Source organism: Myotis daubentonii, chromosome X (assembly GCF_963259705.1).
Source record: "Myotis daubentonii chromosome X, mMyoDau2.1, whole genome shotgun sequence".
In the NCBI taxonomy this organism is placed as follows: domain Eukaryota; kingdom Metazoa; phylum Chordata; class Mammalia; order Chiroptera; family Vespertilionidae; genus Myotis; species Myotis daubentonii.
The window spans coordinates 129,252,646-129,266,169 of NC_081861.1; the positions used below are offsets into that span (position 1 = coordinate 129,252,646).

At 41.4% G+C, this 13,524-nt stretch overlaps 1 protein-coding gene and 1 long non-coding RNA gene across 5 annotated transcripts in view; one reads left to right on the forward strand and one right to left on the reverse strand.

Annotated features, from left to right (window-relative positions):
- The window catches only part of ADGRG2 (adhesion G protein-coupled receptor G2), a 114,644-nt gene that overhangs the window by 29,657 nt on the left and 71,463 nt on the right, over positions 1-13,524 (forward strand). For all 4 annotated transcript variants that reach the window (XM_059678560.1, XM_059678561.1, XM_059678562.1 and 1 more), the window contains exon 2: positions 148-192. The gene's annotated coding sequence lies outside the window, so the exon portion shown is untranslated. The remainder of the gene's footprint in view (positions 1-147; positions 193-13,524) is intronic.
- The window catches only part of LOC132223329 (uncharacterized), a 107,251-nt gene that overhangs the window by 15,888 nt on the left and 77,839 nt on the right, over positions 1-13,524 (reverse strand). The window lies entirely within an intron of this gene.

Sequence of the window (13,524 nt, forward strand, 5' to 3'; positions counted from 1 at the left end):
ACTCTGCTGCCAAGTTCAAGCCTTGGTATATAGTAGAGGTCTCTGTACAGCCTCTGCTTGATGAGTTGACTGTAGTATTGAAGCATTATGGTGCTAAGAAGGTCCACTTTCCATTCATCTATTTTTTTTTCTTTTCTTTATTTTCAGATTTGTGCAGAATTTCTCCATCTTTCCTCCTGAACTTCCTGTCAGGTAAGTGAGGCTATTTCTAAGAGGTAATGTAGAAATAATGAACTGTTTGGTTGTGTGTTTTTTCCCTTTCAAATTACTCTCCTTCATTCCAAATTCCCACCCCCTTAACTGCTGTATTCTTTTTTTGTTTGTTTTGTTTTTAACTCCTCACTCCCACCCACTTGGAGCCTTCTTCTCTTCAGACATTTTCTTTTCCTTGGGGATTCCATGGCTGAACGGTTTCTTTTCTGTAATCCCACTGTTTTTGTAGGTACAGATTTTGAAATTACATAGTGCAGTAAAATCTAGGGAAGGAGAGTGATCATTTACTAGTACATAGAACTCTTAGGGATTTTGTTTCACTGTTTCCCCTTTCTTTCTCCCTGGACTGGCTTCCTTATTTCCAACAGCTCTTCTTCTGTTTTGAAATAAAACATTGAAGTGTTCTCTCTCTTACCTAAAGTGTTGTGTGCAGCAGCTTCTAAAGGCTCCTCCCAACGAGATTTCTGCTCCTAACTCCTTTCTACATAGAAATTCTGAAGCCACTATTGATATATATTTCCTGTTTCCTTTGAGACTCATAAATAGTGGTTATTTCTGGGACTTCATTGGTATAAATAATATAAATCTTATAACAATACAAATACTTATTATAATTATTCTAAATTATAATTATCCTATTATAATACTATATAATAAAAGCCTAATATGCTAAGTGTCTGGTCGTCCGTTCAACCAATCAAAGCATAATATACTAATGATATGCTAAGACCGCTCAACTGCTCGCTATGATATACATTGACCACCAGGGGGCAGACACTCAAACCAGTAGGTTAGCTTGCTGCTGGGGTCCAGCGGATCGGGACTGAGTGAGATGGGCTGGATACTCTCTGGAGCCCTCCCGCAGTCCCTCCCTGACTGGCCAACCTCCCGTGTCCCTCCCCGGCCCTGATCGTGCACTGGTGGGGACCCTCAGCCTGGCCTGTACCCTCTCGCAATCCAGGACCCCTCAGGGGGGCACACTGACTGTTAGGTAGTTCCATCTATATAATAAAAGCCTAAGCAACCGTTACAGCAGAACGATTGGAACACCCGGTCACTATGATGCACACTGACCACAAGGGGGCAGATGCTCAATGCAGGAGCTGCCCCCTCATGGTCAGTGCACTCCCACAGGGGGAGTACCGCTCAGCCAGAAGCTGTGCTCATGGCTGGCGAGCACAGTAGTGGTGGAAGGAGCCTCTCCCATCTCTGTATCAGCACTAAGGAGCAGCAAGCTGAACAGTAAGGAGCGAGCAGGAAGGTGGTAAGGAGTGAGGGGTCCTGACTGCGAGAGGGGTGTCTGCCTGCCAATTTAGGATTGGGGATCAGGCCTAAGCCGGCAGGCAGACATCCCCCGAGGGGTCCCGGACTGTGAGAGGGCACAGGCCAAGCTGAGGTAGCCTCCCCTCCCCTGTGCATGAATTTTGTGCACTGGGCCTCTAGTTTAGATTATAAAAACATATAGTTATTGCAATAAATGCTAATAAGTTATTGCTATAAACAATGTTAAAATACTTGTGCAGAGCCACACAACTAGTGAATGTCCAAGCTGGAACTTGAAGCAGGAGTTGGCATAGAGTGATGACAAAAGCAAGAAAAGGCACAGAATATTGGTGGGTGGTTTGCTTTCCTTAGTACCTCACTGCCTCTCAAATGTGATCTTCTGATGATATAAACCATGTACTTCTGTCCCATCCCTGCTCCCATTCCCCCCAGTACAGGTCAATACCTTGAGGATGCTTTTAAGGAGAATCTCCTATTTTCTTCTCTACTTATTTATAGAATTATTGTGCAGCAACTGATTTGGAACCAAATAATTTTAAAAATATATTCTGAGTGCCTGCTGTGGGTAGAGTTGCATGCTGTGGGAGTTAGGGTGAGGTGCAGACCAAGTCTATATAGAAGAAGATATTGTGTTCTGGTGCCTTGTTTTGTTTTCAGGCCAAGATGAGTCTCATGGACCATGAAGAAAAAGCATGCAGAAAGATTTTTTTAAGTTTTTTAAAAAAATCACTATTTATTTGGCCACACCAATGGCCAATTAATCTAAGTAGTGGCTGTGAGCTCTTGCACACAGGAGAGATATCTGTCTTGTTTATTATATCCCGAGTCTGTAGTGTAGTACCTTTCATATAATAGAACCTCAATAGATATTGGTTATTTCCTTGTTAGGTTTCTACAGATGAATGACTGCAGAAAATAATTCTAAAATCTATTTACATTTAGCCCAGGAGTGTATTGTAAACTTATCTTTTAATTATGTTTGTATTAACATTTCTTGACTATACTAGGACCTTCAATATATTACTTCATTTCATCTCTACAGGAACCTTATGAGGTAGATCCAGTCATTATCTCCACTGTTTCAGATGAAGAATTTAGGTCCAGAGAGGTTAAGGAACAAGCCAAGGTTACACTGTAAGTGGTGGAGCTTGGATTTGAAGAAAGGCATATGGCTCTACCATTCATGCTCTTGTATCCTAGGCTATTCTGCTTGTTTGTGTTGTTGAACACATTTACTACGAACATTGGGAGAGGATCCTGAAGAGTGAAGGGAGATAAAGTAGGCTTTCATTTTGCCTTGGGTAATTCGCACATGGGTAATCGAGGATGGTAGATTGCAAGTAGGAGAAATTTGGAAATAAGCAAGGGAGTTAAAGAATATAACACCTTTCACAAGGTTTTATGAATATTCATTTACTTTAATGGCATATTTTCTAATCTTGATGTCTGATATTGATTCACTTGTTTTATTGAGTAAAACTATTTTTTTCCCTTTAGAAAGCACTTAATGCTTATTAAGAAAATCATTTTGCACTGTAAAGACCAAACAAATAATTTTCCTCCCATTTGCTTCTAGAGATGTGAAAGCTTTATATTACAATCATCCTGTCTAGTTCACCATTGACTTTACTTTATGCTATGAAAAATGACATACAAAGCTGCCATTTGGGAGTTCATATCCAGCACTTACCAGTTAACCCAGTTTCTGTCATTTTTAGGACATTGTTTTGTGGGGTTTTTTGTTTGTTTTTGTGGTATTTTTTTCTTTCATATGGGATGCTGTTTATCTTACTACAGCATTGTTGGCTTTAGTTCTTGGTGACTTCATCTTCCAAAAGTGTTGTTGTTGAAGTTCAAAATAATTCATTTTGTCCTATACTTATTCAAATGACCCCAATTTACAAGATTAAAAATTGCTGCTAGACATTTTTGTGAGCATTCCAGAGAATTTTGTAAATAGTCTCATTTGATTTATAAAATGGGTAAAACTGTGAAGACTTTCCTTGTCAGGTTTTGGCAGCAGGGTTATGCTAGCCTGATAAAAATGAGTTAGGCTATGCTCTTTTCCTAGTTTTTGAGTTCTTGTGAGATTGGAATTCTTATTCTCTAAGTATTTGATAGAGCAAATGTGAAAACATCTGGGCCTATAGTTTTCTTTTTGGGAAAATTTTTGAGACTTTTAATGGTTAGATGTCTATTCAGGTTTATTCTTTCTCCTTGATTACTTCTTGGTAAGATATTTTTCTAAGAATTTGCCCATTTTTATCTAGATTCCAACATTACTAAAGTTGTCCCTAAGATCCTTTTATCATTTTTATAGCACCTTCAGTTAAGTTGCTTTTGAAATTCTTTCTATTGGTTATTTGTTTACACTTTCTTTTCATTCCTCCCTTGCCCTCCTTCCTTCCTCCCCTCCTCTTAATTTTGCCAGAATTGTCTTTACAAAGAATAGCCTTGGCTTTGTTAATAACCTTTGTTGTTTTATGTTTTTTTTCCTATATCATCATTTCATGCTTTTATTTTTATTATTTCCTTTCTTCTCCTTTGGGTTTATTTTGCTGTTCTTTTTAAATCTTCCCGAGGAGTGTAACTTATTAATCTTAAGCCTTTCTCTTTTTCTAAAATGCACATTTAAAATATAAATTTCACTCTAAAGATCGTTAGCTCTATCCCCATGTCTTGATTATGGTGTTGTTATTATTGATCAAGTCAAATATTTTCTAATATATGTTATGAATTCTTCTTTGACACATAAGTTATTTACTTAATAACAATTTAACTTTTTGTTGTGACAACTTGATTGTGTTGTGGTCAGAGAACATTCTCCTTTTCTTTTTCCAATTCTGTAAAATATTTTTGAAACTTCTTTTTGGCTTGGTTGGCTTTCATAAATATTCCATGTGCACTTGAAATGATTGTATACTCTATGGTCTTTAAGTCAAGTTGGTTAAATATTGAAATATTCTATATCTTTTGTGACTTTTTAGTTTGAATTTTATCTATTGCTGATGCAGATGCATGAATATCACTCAATATGATTTTGAATTTTTTTCTATTTCTCCTTGATTTCTGTAAAAAATACTGCTTTGTGTATTTGAGGTTATATTATTAGTTGCATTCACATGTAAATTTGTTCAGTCTTCCTATTGAATTGAGTCTTTTATGGATGAAACATTTGATTTATAGGTAATGCTTTAAAGTATAATTTGTCTGATATTAGTATAAACATATTAGTTTTCTTTTGACATTGCATATCTTTTCCATCTTTTTGTTTTCCAACTTTCTGTATCATGTTCTAGTTGTGTCTTTGTAAATAGCATATTTAGCACATATAGTTGAATTTTGTATTTTTTCCAGTCGGATAATTTTGCCTTTTAATTGAATAATTTAGTCCATTTATATTTAATGAATCATTGATTTGTATTGTGTTTAAATTTACCATCTTTTATTGTTCCTAACCATTCTTTATTTTTCTTCCCTTCTTTCAGATTGACTAAATATTCTGAAAACCATTTTCCCTCCTCCATTAGTTAGAAAATTATATGGTTCACTTTTATTTTTTAGTAGCTACTATAGAAATTACAATGTCTACTGACCTTTTCAATGTCTAAAGATAATCAATAGCTTTAGTCTCCTCTAAGATAATACAAAGATCCTGGAAGACTAATTTTATTTTTCATTTCCTAATTAACCAGTACGCCTAAGAATATATATATATATATATATATATATATATATATATATATATATATATGTATATGTATATATATATTTGTCATATTTTTATTCTATCATGTTTCGGTTATCTCTATAAGATATTATTAACTAGAGTCCCGGCCTGCACCCTCTCACAGTCCAGGGCCCCTGGCTCCTTACCGCCTGCCTGCTTGCTGTTCCTTATTGCTCAGCTTGCTGCTCCTTAGTGCTGCTGCGGAGGCTGGAGAGGCTCCTGCCACCACCATTGTGCTTGCCAGCCACGAACCCGGCTTCTGGCTGAGTGGCACTCCCCCTGTAGGAGCGCACTGACCACAAGGGGTCAGCTCCTGCATTGAGCGTCTGTCCCCTGGTGGTTAGTGCACATCATAGCGAACTGTCACTTAAGCTTTTATTATATAGACTAGAGGCCTAAGGCATGAAATTTGTGCAAGGGCCTCTGCCGCGGCCCCTGCCCACCGCCACTGTGGCTGGGGGCCTCTGCTGTCTCTGCTGCCTCTGCCATGGCCCCCGCCCACTGCAGCTTTGTCTGGAAGGGAGGACACCCAGAAGGATGTTTAGTATAATTAGCATATTACCCTTTTATTATTATAGACTAGAGGCCCGGTGCACAAAAATTTGTGCACTCGGGCGGGACGGGGGGTCCCTCAGCCCGGCCTGTGCCCTCTCACAGTCTGGGACCCCTCGGGAGATAACGACCTGCTGGCTTAGGCCTGCTCCCGGGTGGCAGAGGGCAGGCCTAATCCCTAGGTACAGCCCCTGGTCGGGCTCAGAGCAGGGCCGATTGGGGAGTTGGGGCGCCGCCCCCTATCATGCACAGAGCAGGGCAGATTGGGAGGTTGCGATGCCACCCTCAGTCATGCTCAGGGTAGGGCCAATTGGGGGGTTGGGGCACCGCCCCCTGTCACATTCAAGGCAGGGTCGATGGGGTGGTTGCGGCGCCACCCCCTGTCACGCACAGAGCAGGGCCAATCAGGGGGTTGGGGAGCTCCCCCCCTGTCATGCACAGAGCAGGGCGGATCAGGGGGTTGGGGCGTCGCCCTCTATCACCCACAGAGCAGGGCCGATCAGGGAGTTGGGGCGCCGCCACTGTCACACTCAGGGCAGGGCCGATGGGGAGGTTATGGCTCTACTCCATCACACACAGAGCAGGGCCCGTGGGGTGGGGGGGTTGGGGCGCTGCACCCTGTCACACACAGAGCCGCAGGGCGATCAGGAGGTTGGGGAGCTCCCCCCTATCAGGCACAGAGCAGGGCCGATCAGGGGGTTGGGGCGCCTTCCCCTGTCAGGAACAGAGCAGGGCCGATAGGGAGGTTGTGGCCCCGCCCCCTGTCACACACAGAGCCACAGGGCGATCAGGGGGTTTGGGCGCTGCCCCCTGTCATGCTGATCCCGGTGCCGGGAGGCATATTACCCTTTTACTATATAGGATAGAGGCCTGGTGCATGGGTGGGGGCTGGCTGGTTTGCCCTGAAGGATGTCCTGGATCAGGGTGGAGGTCCCCACTGGGGTGCCTGGCCAGTCTGGGTGAGGGGCTGAGGGCTGTTTTCAGGCTGGGACTGAAGCTCCCAACTGCTCCTTTTTTTTTTTTTTTATTCTGAGCCAGCTTTATCTCTGAGGCTCCAGCTCTTAGGACTCCGCTACTGAAAGCAGGTATCTGGTTTGTTTAGGTTCTACAATCGAAACTCTGTATCAACTCCAGGTCTGAGACCCCGGCTAGCTGAAAGCTGGTTTCTGGGGTTTTGTTTAGCTTCTATTTTTGTAACTATGTTTCAAACTGCCAGCTCAGAGGCCTGCAGCGGCAGGCAGGGAACGTTGGAGTCCTCCGTCACTGAAGCAAGCAAGCCTCATGTTAGTTTCAAGCTGCCTGGCTGTCGGCCACCATCTTGGCTGGCAGTTAATTTGCATATTGTCCTGATTAGCCAATGGGAAGGGTAGCGGTCGTACGCCAATTACCATGTTTCTCTTTTATTAGATAGGATATTTTATATGGTCAGTTCATTTGGATTTACCAATATCTAGTGCCATCCTTAGTTCTGGGCAATGGGGGTCTTTGGCCTGTGTCTCATGTTTTATAGGTCCTCTCTCTGGCCCTTCCCTAGTCGTACACCTCTCTAGAGAGTGAGAAGTCTGTGAGACAAAGAAGACATTCCCACCTGGAGCCTGCTTCCCTATCTCCTAACCCTTGCTTCATGCTCTGGGAATCCAGGACCCTAGAATTCCCTATCCAAACATTATATGTACCTATTTCCAGGACCTGCACAGGCCTCTTATCCAGAGCAAGCCATGTTGCCAGTTGTACAAAGGATGACACTGCTTCTAGGGGATAGGGGGGTTTGGATACACAGGTTGGGGTGTTCATACATATGAACAAAGCCTCTTGTAGTTTGAGAAAGAGGCTCAGTGGAAGGATAAGGGCAAACTTGATTTCTTTTTAAATTACATATGTTAGGAATGGGCCTGGTTACATACTAACTGCTTTGTTTGTTCTTTATTCCTTGTTGCATCTCATATCTTACAACTTTTGCCTGAATATATCCTTTACGATTTATTTCAGTAAAGATTTGAAGGCAATGAACAAGGTAACAATTTTGTTTGTTTTCTGGCTTCCATTGTTGCTTCTGAGAAAATAGATGTCTGTCTAACATCCAAGTCTCTGAAGATTAACTGTCTTGTTTTCTCTGGCTACTTTTAAGATTTTCTCTTTGTCTTTGTGTTTTTTTTTCAATTTCACTGTTTTGTGTCTAGCTGTAGATCTCTTTTATTTATTGTTGAGAGTATTTGGGCTTCCTGAATCTGTGGGTAGGTGCTTTTCACTAGTTTGGGGTCATTCAGTTGTTATCATTTCAAACATTGGCTCTGCCCTATCCTCTCCTCTTTGAATTTTATTTAAGTATATGCTAAACTTTTCTTCGTGTCTTTGAACTTTTCTTTTGTATTTCATATCTGGAGCTCAAGTTTGCTTCAGTAGATTCATACTCTCAAGCAAAAGCAGCTCCTTTGAATATATTACCCTTCTGAGTTCCTGCTTTGGCTTCACCTTTGGCCTGGTGATTCTTTTCTATCTTGTCAAGTCTTTGATATGTTTAAGAAAATGCTTTTTTATTGTCTTTAGCAGAAGGTTTGGTCAAAATAATTTAACCTAACATATTCCTGGAACACTGAAGACATTTTTTTTCTGAGATATTTGCTGTTTCAGGGTCTTAAGAGCTCAATCAAAATTTAATTATGCTTTTACTGTTTCCTGATTCTTTTTTTTATATTTTTTATTGATTAAGATATTACATATGTGTCCTTATCCCCACGTTACCCCCTAGCCCCCCACCCCCCCGCTCATGCTCTCAACCCCCCCACCCCCGTTGTCCGTGTCCATTGGTTAGGCCTATATGCTTGCATATAAGTCCTTTGGTTGATCTTTCCCCCTTACCCCCACCCTCCCCTACCTTCCCTCCAAGGCCCGACAGTCCAATCAATGCCTCTCCGTCTCTGGATCAGTCCTTGTTCATCAGTTTATGTTGTTCATTATATTCCACAAATGAGTGAGATCATGTGGTATTTATCTGCTCTCCAGTTCCATCCATGCTGTGGCAAATGGTAAGAGTTCCTTTTTCTTCTTCCTCTTCTTAAAGAATACCTTTCAGCATTTCATATAATGCTGGTTTGGTGGTGATGAACTCCTTTAGCTTTTTCTTATCTGTGCAGCTCTTTATCTGACCTTCTATTCTGAATGATAGCTTTGCTGGATAAAGTAATCTTGGTTGTAGGTTCTTGCTATTCATCACTTTGAATATTTCTTGCCACTCTCTTCTGGCCTGCATGGTTTCTGTTGAGAAATCAGCTGACAGTCGTATGGGTATTCCCTTGTAGGTAACTGAGTTTCTTTCTCTTGCTGCTTTTAAGATTCTCTCTTTGTCTTTTGCTCTTGGCATTTTAATTATGATGTGTCTTGGTGTGGTCCTCTTTGGATTCCTTTTGTTTGGGGTTCTCTTTGCTTCCTGGACTTGTAAGTCTATTTCTTTCACCAGGTAGGGGAAGTTTTCTGTCATTATTTCTTCAAATAGGTTTTCAATATCTTGCTCTCTCTCTTCTTCTGGTATCCCTATAATTCTGATGTTGGTATGCTTGAAGTTGTCCCAGAGGCTCCTTACACTATCTTCATACTTTTGGAATCTTTTTTCTTTTTTCTTTTTCGGTTGGGTATTTTTTGTTTCTTTGTATTTCAAATCTTTGACTTGATTCTTGGGATCCTCTTGTCTGCTGCTGGATCTCTGTATATTATTCTTTATTTCAGTCAGTGTATGCTTAATTTCTAGTTGGTCCTTTTTCATATCCTCGAGGGTCTCACTAGATTTCTTGAGGGTCTCACTATATTTATCGGTGGTTTCCATAAAATTCTTGAAAAACCTTATAAACGTGGTTTTGAACTCTATATCCAGTCATTTGCTTTCCTCCAATTCTGTCATTTGTGACCTGTTTCTTTGTCTCTGCATTTTTTATGCTTCCCTGTGTTGGTAGAGTGGTTTTGTGTGCTAGGTGTCCTGTAGGGCCCAGTGGCTCAGCCTCCCCTGTTACCTGAGGTGGACACTCTTGGTGCACCCCCTTGTGGGCTTTGTGCACAGTCTTGTTGTAGTTATGCCTTGATTGTTGTAGGATCACTGGGAGGAATTGACCTCCAGGCCAATTGGCAGTGAGAATCGGCTGTGTCTGCAGTGGGAGAACTTCTGTGCTGAAGACACCCTTCTGGGGCAAGACTTGCTTCAGTGGGGCTTTGGTGCTCACTGAGTCTGCCTCCTGGGTGTGTCCCTTATGGATCTGAGGAGTTGTAATCCGGATGGTCCCCCTCTGACCACTGGGTACACTGGCTCTTGGAGGTTACCCAGCAGGAGCTATGAAGAGAACTGCAGATTCCCCTTCCTTTTTTGGAGTTTGGAGGTGCCCTGATGAGGCCCAGCTGTGAAGCAATGCAAGCTGCTGTGGGGCCTTGGGCCTTCTCTTGGAAGTTCTGGGTCTGTGGCCCAGCTGCAGTTTGTTAGGTAATTTTCAGGTTGCAAAGGGTCAGGGCATTCATATGCAAAAGCCTCTGCCGCAGCCTGGGTGGGGCGAGGTCTCAGGGAATCAAAGGGCGGAGCAAGGAACTATGGCGGATTCTCAGCCCTGCCCTAAGGGGCCGCGAGTGTCTCAGTGTCCTGATAATTTAATTGCTGCAAGCACCTCTGAGAGAAAGCCGCCCTGGAGTTCCGAGTTCTGCCTGCTGCCAGACAGTACAGTTTCTCCCCGTATGAGTCCTGGGTCCCCAGAGACTTCCCGAAACCGGAGTTCAGAGCAGTCGGGAGCTTGTGACTCCCTCCTGATTCAAAAAGACAGCCGTGTCCTCAGGTACCAGCCCCTTTCAGAGCACTCTCGAGCCTCCGTACCTTTGCACTTTACTTCCGCAGCTCCTGACCCTCAATGTGCTTTTCTCTTTCCTTCTAGTTGTAGAATTTCCACTCCGCCAGCCTTCCTGTAAGTTCTGGATGATGTCCGTTTTGTCTTTTTATTGTGTTTTGAAGTTGTTGTAGGAGGCAGCAATTTCGGTGTTTCCCTATGCCACCATCTTAGTTTCTCTCCCCTGATTCTTTTTAAAAAGTAATAAAACCGAAGACTCTAAAAAAATCCAAAACAACCCTGAATTTCTCTGACTTCTTGACAGTTGAATGATCCAAGTTAATTGCTTTTTCACCTTTTAGTTCTTGCTTTACCTGTACTGAGAACCTCTTCAGTTATCTCCCTTTTTAATTTCCCCTTGTGCTAGTCTTGCTAGCCAGCACTTAAGACTCAATGTAAATATCTCAAAGGCATAAATTTTTTTTTAGAAAACTTAGGGAACAATTATCATCTGTCTTATTATTCAAGTAAAAATATTGATTATTGCATTCATCACAGAAGCCATGGTATAATCAAAGTATGCCAGTTGACTAGAGGTAACAGAGAGTAAATCTCACCCAGACCTGTCCTACAATGGTATCAAATTATTTCCCCCTTTTAATCTTATTCTTTATTCTATATCTAAAGATAGATTTATCATTCATTGCCATTCAAGCTTACACATATGATACAGATTTTTAAAATATGATAGTGATACTATTTAAAATAAAATTGAAGAGATCTAGAACAATTTCTTAGAATGTTACAAGCAGGGCCATGGCACACAGACATGTAGCTTGTGCACTATACAATCCTAGAAGTTGCCACTTACATAAGAGTCCACAACCATAAAAGGGGGCCCTGGACTGAGATAATTCTGGGATAATCTTTAATGAGAAGTTGTCTAGTGTCAAGGTCTAGATTTCACTATTTAAATGCTAGCAAATAGTTTTCTCCGTAATTGATGCTATCTCACCACCCATCCTTACCACCTTAAAAATTTGCTAAGAACCAGTAACTATTCAAATAGTTTTTATTGATTACCTAGACAGCATTAAGTTAATCCAACTTGCACCAGAAGATGAAGAAAAGTTCCAGCTGAAAAGATTAAAATGTCTTAAATGTATAATGAATAAGAGTTTAAAAAGCCACAGATTTCTCTCTTTGATCAAAGATCCTAGGGACCTTATGACCTAGCAGGATGTTCTCTAGTTTATGCAAAAGGCAATAGGAGCTATATTACTTCAAATACCATAACACTTCTCTGATTATGAAGTATATATTCAGCTTTGAGGAAACATATTTCAGGCTTAACAACTGAAAGCAATCTTTTCAATGATGCCTTGTCTGTACTAAGCTCTTTCTTTTAATATATTTTTATTGATTTCAGAGAGAAAGAGAGAGGGAGAGAGAGATAGAAACATCAATGATGAAAGAGAATCATTGATTTGCTGCCTCCTGCATGACCCACACTGGGGATTGAGCCTGAAACCTGGGCATGTGCCCTGACTGGGAATCGAACTGTGATCTCCTGTTTCATAGGTTGATGCTCAACCACTGAGCCACGCCGGCCGGGCTGTACTATGCTCTTCGTGATCCTTATTCTCTTTTCAGGATGATGGCTGGAATCACCCTTCATTCTGGCATTTCCTGCCCTCATTTGAGAGTGGAATACAAGCTCTCTTCAATGAAAGGCATGGTTTATTTTGATCAGAGGCCCAAGCTTTAGCCCATAATAACTCGTCACTGTGTACCATGACTAATTTAACTGACAATATTTTATATGCCACTTAGGTCCTACCCTAGGAGTTGGCAAAACTCAAGAATATGTTTGCAGCCCTGGCCAGTGTAGCTCAGTTCATTTGAGTGTTGGCCCCATATACTGAAAAGTTTTGGGTTTGATTCCCCATCAGGGCACATACCTAGATTGTGGGTTTGATCCCTGGTCAGGGCAAGTATAGAAGGCAATGATCAATGTTCTCTCTCACATCTATATCTCTCTCTCTCTCTCAACAAATTCTCAGGGGAACTGAGTTCAGAAATAAGATATAAATTTTTTTAATTTTTAAATGAAGCTTTTTATGATTTACCTATAAGTGTACAATTCAGTGAATTTCAGGGACTGAACACATCCATGTAACAGAAGCCCCCTTGTGCCCACTCCTAATTATTACACCCCCTCCCTCTTCCAAGGATAACTACTCTTCCAACTTCCTACTCCATCAATTAGTTTTGCCTGCTTTTGTTCCTCATATGAATGGAATCATGTACAATGTGCATTCTTTTATGTCTAAGATTCATCAATATTGTGTGTAGCTGTAGCAGACACATTTTCCTCCAGAGAGACACTGCTACATTTTTGCACAACTATATTAGCATTCTCTTTTGAGTGACTCATTTGGGAGGATCAATAATATGCCATTATAAAGAGAGAGAGGATAAAAGTGCTGAAGAGAAACAACAAACCGCAGGCAGTTTACAATATATTAATGTAGTATATTATTAATATACTAGAGGCCTAGTGCATGAAACTCTTGCATGGGTAGGGTCCCTAGGCCAGGCCGGTGATCATGGCTGATTGGGGCCTTCCTGCTGCTACCCGGGGCCTTCCTTCATTCTGCACCACCCCCTGGTGGTCAGTGTACATCATAGCAAGCGATTGAACTCCTGGACTCCTGGTCAAACTCTCAAGGGGACAATTTGCATATTAGGTTTTTATATAGATTAATATGAAACAATTTATTGATTCAAAAAACGTAAGCCCTCTTTGGAAGAAGGATTTACCTCCTGGTCTGAGACCAGCCAAGTATCACCACCCTGGTACTGGTGATGGCTATAAATTACAGGATTCTTAAAAATTGCCCACTTTTCTTTGAGACTAAGAATTTGTGATTTATCCCAATATTTCTA